The sequence below is a fragment of the Lepisosteus platostomus genome, chromosome 24 (assembly GCF_059453375.1).
Source record: "Lepisosteus platostomus isolate fLepPlt1 chromosome 24, fLepPlt1.hap1, whole genome shotgun sequence".
In the NCBI taxonomy this organism is placed as follows: Eukaryota; Metazoa; Chordata; class Actinopteri; order Semionotiformes; family Lepisosteidae; genus Lepisosteus; species Lepisosteus platostomus.
In genome coordinates this window covers 3,621,716-3,636,535 of record NC_142634.1, presented here as the reverse complement: position 1 = coordinate 3,636,535, position 14,820 = coordinate 3,621,716, and the positions used below count along the sequence as shown (strand labels likewise).

The 14,820-nt window shown below is 49.7% G+C and overlaps 2 protein-coding genes across 4 annotated transcripts in view; one reads left to right on the top strand and one right to left on the bottom strand.

Annotated features, from left to right (window-relative positions):
• rsph14 (radial spoke head 14 homolog) overlaps nucleotides 1-14,820 on the bottom strand; it is a 72,872-nt gene that overhangs the window by 10,474 nt on the left and 47,578 nt on the right. The gene's annotated exons all lie outside the window — the stretch shown is intronic.
• The window catches only part of gnaz (guanine nucleotide binding protein (G protein), alpha z polypeptide), a 51,923-nt gene continuing 44,060 nt past the window's right edge, over nucleotides 6,958-14,820 (top strand). For both annotated transcript variants that reach the window (XM_088617900.1, XM_088617901.1), the window contains exon 1: nucleotides 6,958-7,620. The gene's annotated coding sequence lies outside the window, so the exon portion shown is untranslated. The remainder of the gene's footprint in view (nucleotides 7,621-14,820) is intronic.

The following is a 14,820-nucleotide window of genomic DNA, read 5'->3' as shown; positions in this document are numbered from 1 at the left end:
TGTGGGGGTGTGGGGTGTATACAGTGTGTGTGGGGTGTATACAGTGTGTGTGGGGGTGTATACAGTGTGTGTGGGGTGTATGCAGTGTGTGTGGGGTGTATACAGTGTGTGTGGTGTGTATGCAGTGTGTGTGGAGGTGTATACAGTGTGTGTGGGGTGTATACAGTGTGTGTGGGGGTGTATACAGTGTGTGTGGAGGTGTATACAGTGTGTGTGGGGTGTATACAGTGTGTGTGGTGTGTATGCAGTGTGTGTGGGGGTGTATACAGTGTGTGTGGGGGTGTATACAGTGTGTGTGGTGTGTATGCAGTGTGTGTGGAGGTGTATACAGTGTGTGTGGGGTGTATACAGTGTGTGTGGGGTGTATACAGTGTGTGTGGGGGTGTGGGGTGTATACAGTGTGTGTGGGGTGTATACAGTGTGTGTGGGGGTGTATACAGTGTGTGTGGGGGTGTATACAATGTGTGTGGTGTGTATGCAGTGTGTGTGTGGGGGGTGTATACAGTGTGTGTGGGGTCTACACAGTGTGTGTGGGGTGTATACAGTGTGTGTGGGGGTGTGGGGTTGTATACAGTGTGTGTGGGGTGTATACAGTGTGTGTGGGGTGTATACAGTGTGTGTGGGGGTGTATACAGTGTGTGTGGGGTGTATACAGTGTGTGTGGGGGTGTGGGGGTGTGGAGGTGTATACAGTGTGTGTGGGGTGTATACAGTGTGTGTGGGGGTGTATACAGTGTGTGTGGGGTGTATACAGTGTGTGTGGGGTGTACACAGTGTGTGTGTGGGGTGTACACAGTGTGTGTGTGGGGTGTACACAGTGTGTGTGTGGGGTGCTAGCACGCCCCTGTTATGTGACACTGACGCTGGCAGTAATGAGGACGGGAAGGACAGTAATACTGCAAACAAGGCAGAAAGGTTCTGCCGAAGCAACCTGTCTACAGTCTGTTTGGGCAACGTTTCTAAAAGGGTATTTTTGTTGAAGTTTTTGTTTTTAGCAAGAAACGTCAGATAGCAATCTGCCCAGACAAACCCAACAGGATATTACGCACAGAACAGTGTGCATAAAGGTTAAGCAGAAAGTATGAACTTCAATAAGCCACATATCGATCAGTTTATATCTTACTTGCTTTCAAGCTACGGAAGCTGAAAACACAATAACAGGACCCAGGCCCTGGAGACCTGCTAGCAGGAGTGCACACAGCGCGTGCCTATCCAGCGCTAGAAGGGTGTGGTCCAGATGCACACAGGGTACCAGGCCGGAAGCAAATAAAGAACATCAAAATTAATTAAATAATTTTCTAGAAAATCTTCACAGCAGTCAGAAGAAAAACACAGAACATGTGCAGGTGGGAAAGGATTTCTGGGACATGTAAGGCTGACAGTGACAGGGGGTGATGTGGTCAGCAATGACCCAGAGCCCTCATGACAACAGCCAGCTGACCCCGGCAGCCACGATTTCCCATAGTCCTCTGGGCCCACATAGACTGCCTGCTGCACAGTGACCCACAATCAGAGAGATGTGCTGTCAGTGGGCAAGTTCATGTCTTAAAAAAGTGGGGGAATGTATGGACCCTTAAGTTCCGGATGTGGTCTAAGGTAAATTAACGACCTGAGAGAATTAGACAGGTATTGGGTTTATCTATTCAATTCAATTTATTTTTATATAGCACCTTTCACAACAAGGTTGCCCCAAGGCACTTAACATAGCAAGTGACCATACATGTTGTGAACACAGAACAGAAAAGACCGGAAGACAACGGAGGAGAGGAACCAAAAACTCCTTAGTAAGGAGAAAAGAAAACCTCCAGGGGTCCAAGGTCAACTGGCTGCCCAACCCCTTTGGGCATGCTAACATTATATAATTAAAAAAAAAAGAAATAAATGAGGGTATTAATCCATCCATCCATCATGTTTTCTGTATGTCAGTACTCCATGCAGTTCTCTGTAGACCAGCAAAATCATCCTAAACGATAGCTATATCCACGATGTCCCTCTTGGATCCATGGCAGTAATGCAGCATCCAACTCAGATGGTACCCAGCCCGGGCGCCATCCGGACATGTGGGGAGGAGAGTAGGATAGTTGGGTCAGAGCAGATGTATCTACCTGGTGGGCCAACATAGAGAATCTATGTGGTTAGTTCTTCATATGGAGGAAATCTGCCTGCTTATGACTGCTGTAATCAGACACAGACAATGCTGGCCACTGAAGAGGGAACACCCCCCTCCCTTGAGAAGAGTAACACAGCCCCCCTTCGTCTGGGCAGGCCTGCCCCCAGCCTGCGCTGCAGGACGGGCTCTGTGAGGAAGGCCAGGTGCAGACGCAGCGCCCCTCGGAGCTACCTGGCCAGGCTGCGGAGCGCGGCTCACTGTGATCCTGCCGGGCTGAAGGTGGGGGGCTTTTCTCCCAGGCGCTGGGGATCCGTGTGGCCGTGGGGGCAGGTGATGCCTGTTATCTGTATTAGCTGTCAGGCAGGAGAGGTCGGGGGTCCGACACACAGAGCCTGACAGGTGACGGCATCTTCAGCTCTGTGAGGTGTAACTGTAGTGCAGAAGCACCTGTGCTGCACAGGAAGGCCTGCACTCAGCTAGTAACCCTGCCACTTCAGAATTCTGGCCATCACAGAGGACAGTCACCACCCCGGGCATGAGCTCTTCACCCCACTGCCCTCAGGCAAGAGATACAAGACATTTGCACACTTATCACCAGATTCTTCAATAGCTTGTACCCACAAGCAGTGCGACTGGCGAACACACTTGGCCGTGCCCCTCGGACCAAACCTACACCATCTACCTCATTATGATTTCTTATTTATTGCACATCTGCAGTCATTGTTTACATGTCTGCATTGTTTACATTCAAACTGTTTACTTGTGTACAGTTTGTTTGTATATTGTCTTGATGCACTGTCTGCACTTTGTTAACAATCGAGAGACTTTCTGTAAGTAAGAAGTCCATTGTACCAGTACATGTATAGGGTTACATATGACAATTAAGTTCAAGTTCAAAGATTTTCTCTCCGCTTCACACACAGGAAATGGGAAGGAGAGCTGTGCTCAGGGATAGCGTAAGACACACAGACATGCAGAAACATGGACTCACAACACAGGAGCACACAAATCCACTGAGACAGGTCCGCTGCTCTAATGTCGTAGAACACAAGACAGTTGCTATGACAATGATCAAAAAAAATCCTGTTGGTGCCAGATAAGACAAGTTATGCACTGTAATATTGTTTCTAACTGTCACCATGGTGACCACAGCTGTCTCAGCCCACCCGAGAAAGCATGTCCAACCAGAGCAGAGAGCTGTCTGCAGTGAGACTGGCAGCACTTTAAAGTGACTGCACACACCAGCCCCTGAGGCTGCGGCTGCACAGGCCCTACAAACTTCTCAACCTGACTGCAAGTGCTGTCACTGAGACTCATCATCTTCAATCAGAGCTCGCTCTCCTGTGAGGTGCTGTTCTCATGCAGAGACTCATCTCTCCTCAAATCAGAGCTCACTCTCCTGTAGGGTGGTGTTCTCATCCAGAGACTCATCGTTCCTCCAATCAGAGCTCTCCTGTAGGGTGCTGTTCTCATCCAGAGACTCATCGCTCCTCCAATCAGAGCTCTAATGTAGGGTGTTGTTCTCATGCAGAGACTCATCGCTCCTCCAATCAGAGCTCTCCTGTAGGGGGCTGTTCTCATCCAGAGACTCATCGCTCCTCCAATCAGAGCTCGCTCTCCTGTGAGGTGCTGTTCTCATGCAGAGACTCATCTCTCCTCAAATCAGAGCTCGCTCTCCTGTAGGGTGGTGTTCTCATCCAGAGACTCATCGCTCCTCCAATCAGAGCTCTAATGTAGGGTGTTGTTCTCATGCAGAGACTCATCGCTCCTCCAATCAGAGCTCTCCTGTAGGGGGCTGTTCTCATCCAGAGACTCATCGCTCCTCCAATCAGAGCTCTAATGTAGGGTGTTGTTCTCATGCAGAGACTCATCGCTCCTCCAATCAGAGCTCTCCTGTAGGGGGCTGTTCTCATCCAGAGACTCATCGCTCCTCCAATCAGAGCTCGCTCTCCTGTGAGGTGCTGTTCTCATGCAGAGACTCATCTCTCCTCAAATCAGAGCTCGCTCTCCTGTAGGGGGCTGTTCTCATCCAGAGACTCATCGCTCCTCCAATCAGAGCTCTCCTGTAGGGTGCTGTTCTCATCCAGAGACTCATCGCTCCTCCAATCAGAGCTCTCCTGTAGGGTGCTGTTCTCATCCAGAGACTCATAGCTCCTCCAATCAGAGCTCGCTCTCCTGTGGGGCACTAAGAGCTCTTTGTGTCAGTTGCGAGTCCAGTTTGATTAGCAAGTGGCAATTCCACATCAGGAAGAATAAAACAGAGCTGGCGGTTCCAGGATGGACAGAAATATTTAGCATGTTGTTATTTGTTTGCACTGGCACTTTGCTCCTGCACACAATGGGCGTGATACACTGTGGCGCAGCATGGAAATGTCAATGGGATTAATGAATGGAAGGCTAAGTGCTCTATTTTTAACTAACCCAGATTCTTGGAGAGGCATTACCTTTGCTTTGCAGAGCACATGGCTATGATGATAAAAAGACAATTAATGAGGAGATAGAAGAGTGTATCATCAAATATTGTAACTTCAAGGATACGCTGCTCAAGGATGACTGCTCCCCCTTTAAACTGCGTCCAAACGAAATGATGAAGCACGTTTTCACCCACTGCGTGCCCAGCGTCAGTCCTGCGCTTGCAGGCATGCAGCGAGGCTCATGCGCACTGTAACGGGAGGAGCAACCGCTCCACGCATGCAGCCTGCACTCACGCATGGAGGCACGGCCTGCGCAGCCCTGCTCGTTGGTCTCCTGTCCTTTGTGTACTGCTGCTGCTGCAGTTCAGGTGCCCTTAACCCTGCTAGGAAGTCAGATTATGGGAGAAACAAAAAAGCTCTTGGTTTCCTTTTGAGCAATAAAACCCCAAAGAAAGCAAGCTCAGAGTTAAAATCATCATGACTCAGGCGGTTTCCAAGTAGAGATAAGTGTGCTTCTCTATAAATCTGATAACACTCTGCTTGCAGACACATCTGTCCATCTGCACAGCTCGCCACCGAAAACGCACAGACAATCAGCAATTTCTAGCCCTCTTCCTCTCCTCCAATCTGCTCTGATCTTACTGCACAGGCAGTGTTGAAATGAGTGTGCACATAAAAGCGTTGCTCCTTTCACAACAGCACAGCTTTAATGGGCAAAGCCCCCAGTGAAATTCCAGCAAACAGCACTGTGGTGACACAACACCCAGCACAGATCTGAGCAGGCATGAACAGGGCACCTCACACCCTACAGGGCCTGTGCTTGAAAGAAGGCAGACAGGGGCTCATAAGAACAAAGATGGAGAGGAAGACAAAGGGGACAAGGGAGAAGGGAGAAAGACTGAGGAGGGAGAGAGAATACCTGCCAGAATCACAATGGGTCCCAATCCTACTGGGAGAGGGAGGAGGGAACTCAGTTGAACTGGGAGCCCAGTATGTGATCTCCTGTCACAGCCTGAGGAACAGTGAGCCTGTCTCCCAATAATGCTCCTTCTGCCTACAGTATATGTAAATATTTTATAATATGTCATTGTTGTAAATGTCTGTAATATGTCTGTAGATTTTATATTAATTTTATTTTTTGTTTTGTTTCATGTGAATTTCATTATTTTTATTTGCTTTGCAACACTGATTGTACCCATCGGTCATGCTAATAAAGCACCTTGAATTGAATTGAATTGAGTACAAAAGAGGGAAAGGAAAAGAAATACAATAAGAGAGCAAAGAGGAGTGAGAAAGAAAAGAGAGAGGGAGGCAGAGAGAGAGAGACAGAGAGAGCCCGAGGATGGGGACGCTGGAAGAACTTGTAAGGTCAACAGCAGAATAACGACTCTCCTAAGGACATCACGTACAGCCTTGGAAATAGCAGCGGTCATTAAGCACCTTCGCACTGGCTTGTCAGGCTGGAGTAGCCAGGCCTTTGCACGCCTTCCTGAAATACACTCAGTGTGCTGTTTCTTTGCTCCTGTATTACTTGTCCCCCACTGGGCGACTTGCTTCACTCCTTCGCACACAAGCTCTGCTTCCCGAGCTTACCGATGGCGGTCTGGCCAGACAGAACCGCGGCTCTTCCCCCTCCCAGCGGTGGGAGACGATTCTCTGGGATGCCTTGGCAGGGACCTGGGATCGATGCAGCAGCCACAGGAGCAGAGAGCGGCTGAATTCCGATTTTCAATGCACACTCCCTTAAATAAAGAGGGAAGCCCTCTGCTGGTGATTGACCTGGACTGAAGAGAGAGCAGCTGGTTCTGGTCGGAGACAGGAGGTTGTGCCAGAACTGGACCTCTCCCAGGCACACAGTCTGTCTCTGCACAAAGCCCCTGAATTCCAGATTGTGTTTGTGTTCACCCATTATTAACACATACAGCTCATCCCCTCAAAAATAAAGGGACAACCCAGTTAACCAGAAGCACTCCTGCCACACACTGCAGTTTCTGCTTAGTGCTTCACACCACAGTCAGCTCCTCTGGCTCATCTCCATGTCGAGGCTGCGTGTCTAATACCTACACCTGTACATATTTCACTACAAAGAGTCTGAAGCCCTCGTCATGGAGAGGGGCGCCTCTGGAGCTAAAGAGACGGACCCCTGCTTTGGCCCCGCTGGTGCTGTGGGCTCAGCATCACACTGGCCCTGCGCGGCCCTGCCTGCTGCCCGTGGTCTCCCTGTCCACACGCTCTGCCTCTCAGCACCTGTTTCTGTACTCTCTCTCCCTGCCTACAGAGCACGGACGGGGGGGCTGGGAAAGGGTTGGGTGGCCTCCTCCCTGTCAGCCCCCCACCTCTCGCGGGCTGCGACTGGGACCACAGGGCTGCCACTCGTGGCTGCGCTCCAATAGGCTCGGGCGGATCGCGTGTGCGGCGCGCGGGCACCTCCAAACGCACAGCGCTCAGCATCACAGTGGTCCCTCTGCTAGGGAGACAAGGGGCGGTCGGCACGGAAACAGCACAGCTCCAGTCAGTCCACAGCACCCCACCCCCTCCCTCGCGCTCTCGCTCGCCCTCTCTCTCTCGCCTGCCTCTCACCGCCTCAGCTTTCTGTCTCACTCCCCATTCCTGCTCGAGCAGAGAGAGGAACACTGGACTCTTGCACCTTTCTCATCACAGGCTTTTTGGGACTGTTGCTTTTTCCTGGGGCTTTTTTTCCTTGAGGGAGTCAGACCAAAGCTGGATTTATTTATCTTGAAGGGATTCTGATTTTCACAGCACAACCTGCAGCTGCTTCTCCTTTTTTAATGTGTTAATCCAACCTTCTCCCTCCCATCCCCATCCCCCCCTCCTTCCATCCCTCCCGTACTCATTCACTCACTCACACAGACACACACAGACACACACACCCTCCTCCCCGGCTCCTCTGTGCAGAATTTCCTAACTGCTCGGGAGCTACTGAGAGAGAGGAAGCAGCACAGTAAAAACCGCTACCACACACACACACGCACGCGCGCGCAGAGGATGCTGCTGCTGCTGCTGCCTGGCTGAGCGGAGCTTCTCCCCGACAGCGCGTGTGCACATGAGGCGCGGACGGCTGGAGGACGTGGAAACGGTAAGACAAGCTGTCCTGTTCTCGATGCCTGTGCTCTGGGGCACTGCTGGCAGGCCTGTGGCTTCGCACGGCTGCCGCCCCTCATCTGAGGGGACGAGGGACGAGCTTCCCCCTCGTCCCCTGCCTGTGGCGTCTCCTGTGTCTCGAGTCTTGCAGGATGGTCGGAAGGCAACTGCTCTTAGTTTGGACTGGATTGCAGTAGTCTGTGGCTATGATCTGAACAGGGTGCGTACAGGGCTATGGGTGAGCAGGACACTTTGTAAAAGCAGCGGAAGAATGATCTCTCTGCGAGTAGCGGTTCATACCAGGTGAAATTTGTCAGGGGCTGTGCAGGGGGTGCAGGGAGTCAGGAGGGCAGCACAGCGGAGCTCAGGCACTAGGACCACAGCGCACGGCGCACAGCTCTTCCACACTGCTTAACAATAAACACGCCGAGCAGCAGCCCTGCGCCGCTGCGTGCGCCTGACTGTCTGGGGTCTCCCCACGCGCCCTGCACCCGCCCCACGCCCGCTGGAGGAGACGCTGCAGGAGCAGGGAGATGTGCTTGTGTGAGATGGGTGAGAGGGGGAGTGGGAGAAGCCTGAAGACAGGAGTAATGCATATAACGCAAAACATGAAAACAGTACAGACACAAGCAAAGGCCAGACTGTGTTGAAGACAGTGTACCTGGTTTGCAGGTGTCAAATAAGGGGACGGAGGAAGGCAAAGAAGGGAATCAAGATGGTGAGGTTATATAATGGAGAACTGTGCCTTCTGAATTATTTAAATGTGGTATGGGTTATAAAAAGCAAGCTCAAGGAGCAAGGCCTTGAGAGAGCAGCAGTGTGGAGAGAGAGAGAGTGACTGTCCCAGAGAGCAGTGTGGAGAGAGAGAGTGACTGTCTCAGAGAGAGCAGTGTGGAGAGAGAGAGAGACTGTCCCAGAGAGCAGTGTGGAGAGAGATAGACTGTCCCAGAGAGCAGTGTGGAGAGAGACTGTCCCAGAGAGCAGTGTGGAGAGAGAGAGAGACTGTCCCAGAGAGCAGTGTGGAGAGAGAGAGAGACTGTCCCAGAGAGCAGTGTGGAGAGAGAGAGACTGTCCCAGAGAGCAGTGTGGAGAGAGAGAGAGACTGTCCCAGAGAGAGCAGTGTGGAGAGAGAGAGAGACTGTCCCAGAGAGCAGTGTGGAGAGAGAGAGACTGTCCCAGAGAGAGCAGTGTGGAGAGAGAGATAGACTGTCCCAGAGAGAGCAGTGTGGAGAGAGAGAGAGACTGTCCCAGAGAGCAGTGTGGAGAGAGAGAGATGCTAATAAAGCACCTTGAATTGAATTGAATTGAATTGACTGTCCCAGAGAGCAGTGTGGAGAGAGAGAGACTGTCCCAGAGAGCAGTATGGAGAGAGAGAGAGACTGTCCCAGAGAGCAGTGTGGAGAGAGAGAGAGACTGTCCCAGAGAGCAGCAGTGTGGAGAGAGAGAGAGACTGTCCCAGAGAGCAGCAGTATGGAGAGAGAGAGACTGTCCCAGAGAGCAGCAGTGTGGAGAGAGAGTGACTGTCCCAGAGAGCAGCAGTATGGAGAGAGAAAGAGACTGCTCAAACTCCTCAATCTCATCATAACAGCTGGATGTTTCCCCAAGGCCTGGAACCAAGGACTGCTCATGCCCATCATTAAGAGTGGAGATAGACTTGATCCCAACAACTACCGGGGCATCTGTATGAACAGATGGGGAAGGTATTCTGCAGTATCCTAAATACTTTAATACTAGCCTTCCTTACCGAACACAATGTCCTGAGCAAGAATCAGATTGGCTTCTTACCAGATCACCGCACATCCGATCACATTTACACCCTACACACACTGATAGACAAACACCAAAAACACAAATGAAAGATTTTTGCCTGCTTTGTTGATTTTAAAAAAAGCATTTGACTCGATTTGGCATGAAAGATTGTTTTATAAACTACTCCAAAGTGGCATAGGGGGCAAAGTGTACAACATAATTAAATCAATGTATTCAGCAAATGTGCAGTGAAAATTGGAAACAAAAGGACTAAATTCTTCACCCAAGGCCGCGGGGTGAGACAGGGCTGCAGCCTGAGCCCAACACTGTTCAATATCTATATCAACGAATTAGCAGGAATGTTGGAGCAGTCTGCAGCTCCTGGTCTCACACTGCACAACACAGAAATCAAGTTCCTGCTCTACGCAGATGACCTGGTCCTGCTGTCGCCCACAGAACAGGTGGAGCTGGAGCAGTACTGTCAGACCTGGGCACTGACAGTCAATCTGGACAAGACCAGAGTTATGGTTTTCCAGAAGAAAGCCAGACCTCAGGGAAACAGGTACAAATTCACACTGAACAACAACACATTGGAGCACACATCCAGCTACACGTATCTTGGTCTCACCATCAGCTCTTCCGGGAGTTTTGACCTGGCAGTGAAGGCACAGGGAGAAGGCACTCAGGGCTTTCTACACAATAAGAAGGAGGCTCTTCAACATCAACCCACCAACAAGAATCTGGCTCCAAATATTTGAAAGTGTAATCCAACCCATTGCCCTATATGGCAGTGAAGAGTGGGGTCCCCTCACAGACCAGGATTACACCCAATGGGACAAACACCCCACAGAAACTCTGCACATGGAGATCTATAGAAACATCCTCCGTGTGCAGAGAAAAACTCCTAACAACGGGTGCAGGGCCGAATTAGGCCAATACCCACTATTGATAAACATAAACAGAAAATAATATTTAAGTATTGGCTACACCTAAAAAACAGCGACCAAAATTCCTACCACCACAAAGCCCTGCTGAGCCAAGAGCTGAGCCCAAAACAGAGCCCCCTGAGCCAGCTAGTCCTGAGGCTCACTGACCTGAGCCACACCGACACTAACCAGCATCAGGACAGCACTGCTACAGTGCACACAAACACAACATAAACTGGAATGCTACAGGACCCTAAACAGACAATACACACTAGCTGAATATTTGACCAAAATAAAAAATAACAAACAGAAACAGACCCTGACGAAGTACAGGCTCAGTGACCACAGCCTGGCCATAGAAACTGGGCGACACAGGCAGACCTGGCTGCCCAGAGAGGACAGGCTGTGCTCCCACTGCCAGTGGGGAGAAATAGAGACAGAGGTGCACTTCCTACTGCACTGTGACAGATACTCTGGGATTAGAGAAACATTCTTCCCGAAATTCAGAAATCTAATCCCAGAGTTCCCACACCTGCCAAGACCACAACAGGTCCCAATCCTACTGGGAGAGGGAGGAGGGAACTCAGTAGATGTGGCAGCCCAGTATGTGATCTCCTGTCACAGCCTGAGGAACAGTGAGCCTGTCTCCCAATAATGCTCCAGCTGCCTACAGTATATGTCAATATTTTATAATATGTCTTTGTTGTAAATGTCTTTAATATGTCTGTAGATTTTATTTTACTTCTATTTTTTGTTTTGTTCCATGTTAATTTTATTATTTTTATTTGCTTTGCAACACTGATTGTACCCATCGGTCATGCTAATAAAGCACCTTGAATTGAATTGAATTGACTGTCCCAGAGAGCAGTGTGGAGAGAGAGAGAGACTGTCCCAGAGAGAGCAGTGTGGAGAGAGAGAGAGACTGTCCCAGAGAGAGCAGTGTGGAGAGAGAGAGACTGTCCCAGAGAGAGCAGTGTGGAGAGAGAGAGAGAGACTGTCCCAGAGAGAGCAGTGTGGAGAGAGAGACTGTCCCAGAGAGCAGTGTGGAGAGAGAGAGTCTGTAGTGGACAGTATGGCTGTATTTCTCCTCAATTCACAAACTTTGCCCACTGTAGCCATGGCTTAATCAGTCATGCATTTACTTAATAATGCAGTTCAATTAATTAATGTACCTCATCATCTATTAATATAATAAACATCTCTTTAAAATGGCATAATATTGCTCACAGATCTATTTTGTATTTGTTCCTTTTAATATGTTTATAAATATTTTCTCTGAAAGTATAAGCACATATTTTCAACTCCCCATAGAGTAAAGGCCTGCACCTTGTGCACCAGAGTAATTCACTCAGATCTAGTACATTCTCCTCAAGGATATTACCATGCTATACTGAAACTAGAGCTCTGAGAAGATCTTAAAGATACATACCCTGTTGCAGGGCCTTGCCTTCATGTCTCACCTGAGGCACAAGGAGGATCAGTGTGTCATTCAGACACGGAGCCAGTGGCTCATCCACAGCCGTGAACGTGGAAACATGAAGTTCACTTCTGTTCGTGTTCTGTGGGAACCTAATATTTGTCAAAGCTTTAAAGGAGTATGAAAATCATCTACAAAGTGTGAAGAAGTCCCTGTGACCACATCCTGCCATGCCTATTATAAGTCTCTGTGTGTGAAGCACTGTGAGTCCTGCTGAGGCTGTGCAGCATTCAGTAGGTTGTAGAGGGCTCTTGTGCTGTCAGTACTAAACACGGGCTTGACCCATGGTTCTGGTTTTAGGGTGAAGAGGGGAACCCCAGGAGTTGGTGTTCTGTGTGTGAGAGATGTGTGATCACGGGGTGTCTGCTGACTAACCCTCTGCAGGTTCATGCAAGGGAACTCAGGACAAGCCAGTGGAACTGTAGCTGCTGGTTACAAAACCTGACCGGTCTTGAGCAACACAGCCTACACTCCACTCTGTTGTCGCTGCCATTATTGTACAGGTCTAAATGAAAGAGACTCTCTTCTACTGAGGCAGACAACTAGTCAAAAGGCATCCAGAGAAATGTTCTTCAGGAGAGTCTGGAAATGTTAGTGGGAAAAATGTTTTTCTACTGATTGTTGCATGTTTGTTGTTTTCTACTGAATAGAAACAACCTGAACACTGAACCTGTACATTGACTCTTTACACCAGTCCTACACACTGACCCTGTACACTAATCCTATACACTGAACCTGTACACTGACCAAGTGCTCCACTCATACACAATGACTCTGTACACTCTAAAAAAACAGTCCTATACACTGACCCCACACACCAGTCCTACAAACTGACCCTATGTACAGTACAAGTCCTGAACACTGACCCTGTACAGCAGTCTTGCACACTGACCTTGTACACCAGTCCTGTACATTCACACTGTACAGTGACCCTGTACACTGACCCTGCACACCAGTCCTGCACACTGACACTGTACACCAGTCCTGTACACTGACCCTGTACACCAGTCCTGTACATTGACTCTGTACGTGAATCCTGCACACGTATCCTGTACACGTATCCTGTACACTAGTCTTGCACACTGACCCTGCACATTAACCCTGTACACTAACCCTGTACACCAGTCCTGTACATTCACACTGTACACTGACCCTGTACACCAGTCCCGTAAACTGACCCTGTATATCAGTCCTGTACACTGTCTCTGTACACCAGTCCCGTAAACTGACCCTGTATATCAGTCCTGTACACTGTCTCTGTACACCAGTCCTGTACTCTGACCCTGTATACCAGTCCTTTATACTGACCCTGTACACCACTCCTGCACACTGACTCTGTACAGCACTTCCATACACTGTACACTGACCCTGTACACCAATCTTGCACACTGACCCTGTACACTGACCCTGTACACCAGTCTTGCACACTGATCCTGTACACTGACCCTCCACATTAACCCTGTGCACTGACCCTGTACACCAGTCCTGCACACTGGCCCTTTACACCAGTCCTGCACACTGACCCTTTACACCAGTCCTGTACACTGACCCTGTACACCAGTCTTGTACACTGACCCTGTACACCAGTCTTGCACACTGATCCTGTACACTGACCCTGCACATTAAGCCTGTGCACTGACCCTGTACACTGACCCTGTACACCAGTCCTGCACACTGGCCCTTTACACCAGTCCTGTACACTGACCTTGTACAACAATCCTGCACACTGACCCTGTACACCAGTCCTGTACACTGACCCTGTACACCAGTCCTGTACATTGACCCTGTACGTGAATCCTGCACACGTATCCTGTACACGTATCCTGTACACTAGTCTTGCACACTGACCCTGCACATTAACCCTGTACACTAACCCTGTACACCAGTCCTGTACATTCACACTGTACAGTGACCCTGTACACCAGTCCTGTATACTGACCCTGTACACTAGACCTTTACACTGACCCTGTACACCAGTCCTGTAAACTGACCCTGTATATCAGTCCTGTACACTGTCTCTGTACACCAGTCCTGTACTCTGACCCTGTATACCAGTCCTTTATACTGACCCTGTACACCACTCCTGCACACTGACTCTGTACAGCAGTTCCATACACTGTACACTGACCCTGTACACCAATCTTGCACACTGACCCTGTACACCAGTCCTGAACACTGACCCTGTACAGCAGTTCTATACACTGTACACTGACCCTGTACACCAGTCCTGTACACTGACCCTGTATACCAGTCCTGCACACTGACCTTGTACAGTATATCTGTCCTGTACTCTGACTCTGTATACCAGTCCTTCACACTGACCATGTAGACCAGTCCTGCTCACTGACCCTGTACAGCAGTTCTATACACTGTACACTGACCCTGTACACCAATCTTGCACACTGACCTTGTACACTGGCCCTGTATACCAGTCCTTTATACTGACCCTGTACACCAGTCCTGTACACCAGTCTTGCACACTGATCCTGTACACTGACCCTGCACATTAATAATAATAATAATTAATAATTGCTTACACTTATATAGCGCTTTTCTGGACACTCCAATCAAAGCGCTTTACAGGTAATGGGGATCCCCTCCACCACCACCAATGTGAAGCATCCACCTGGATGATGCGACGGCAGCCATAGTGCGCCAGAACGCTCACCACACATCAGCTATCAGTGGGGAGGAGAGCAGAGTAATGAAGCCAGTTCATAGATGGGGATTATTAGGAAGCCACTGACCCTGTACACCAGTCCTGCACACTGACCCTGTACAGCAGTTCTATACACTGTACACTGACCCTGTACACCAGTCCTGCACACTGACCCTGTTCACTAACCCTGTATACCAGTCTTTTATACTGACCCTGTACACCTGTCCTGCACACTGAACCTGTACACCAATCCTGCACACTGACCCTGTATACCAGTCCTGTACATTCACACTGTACAGTGACCCTGTACACTGACCCTGTACACCAGTCCTGCACACTGACCCTGTACACCACTCCTGCTCACTGACCTTGTACACTGACCCT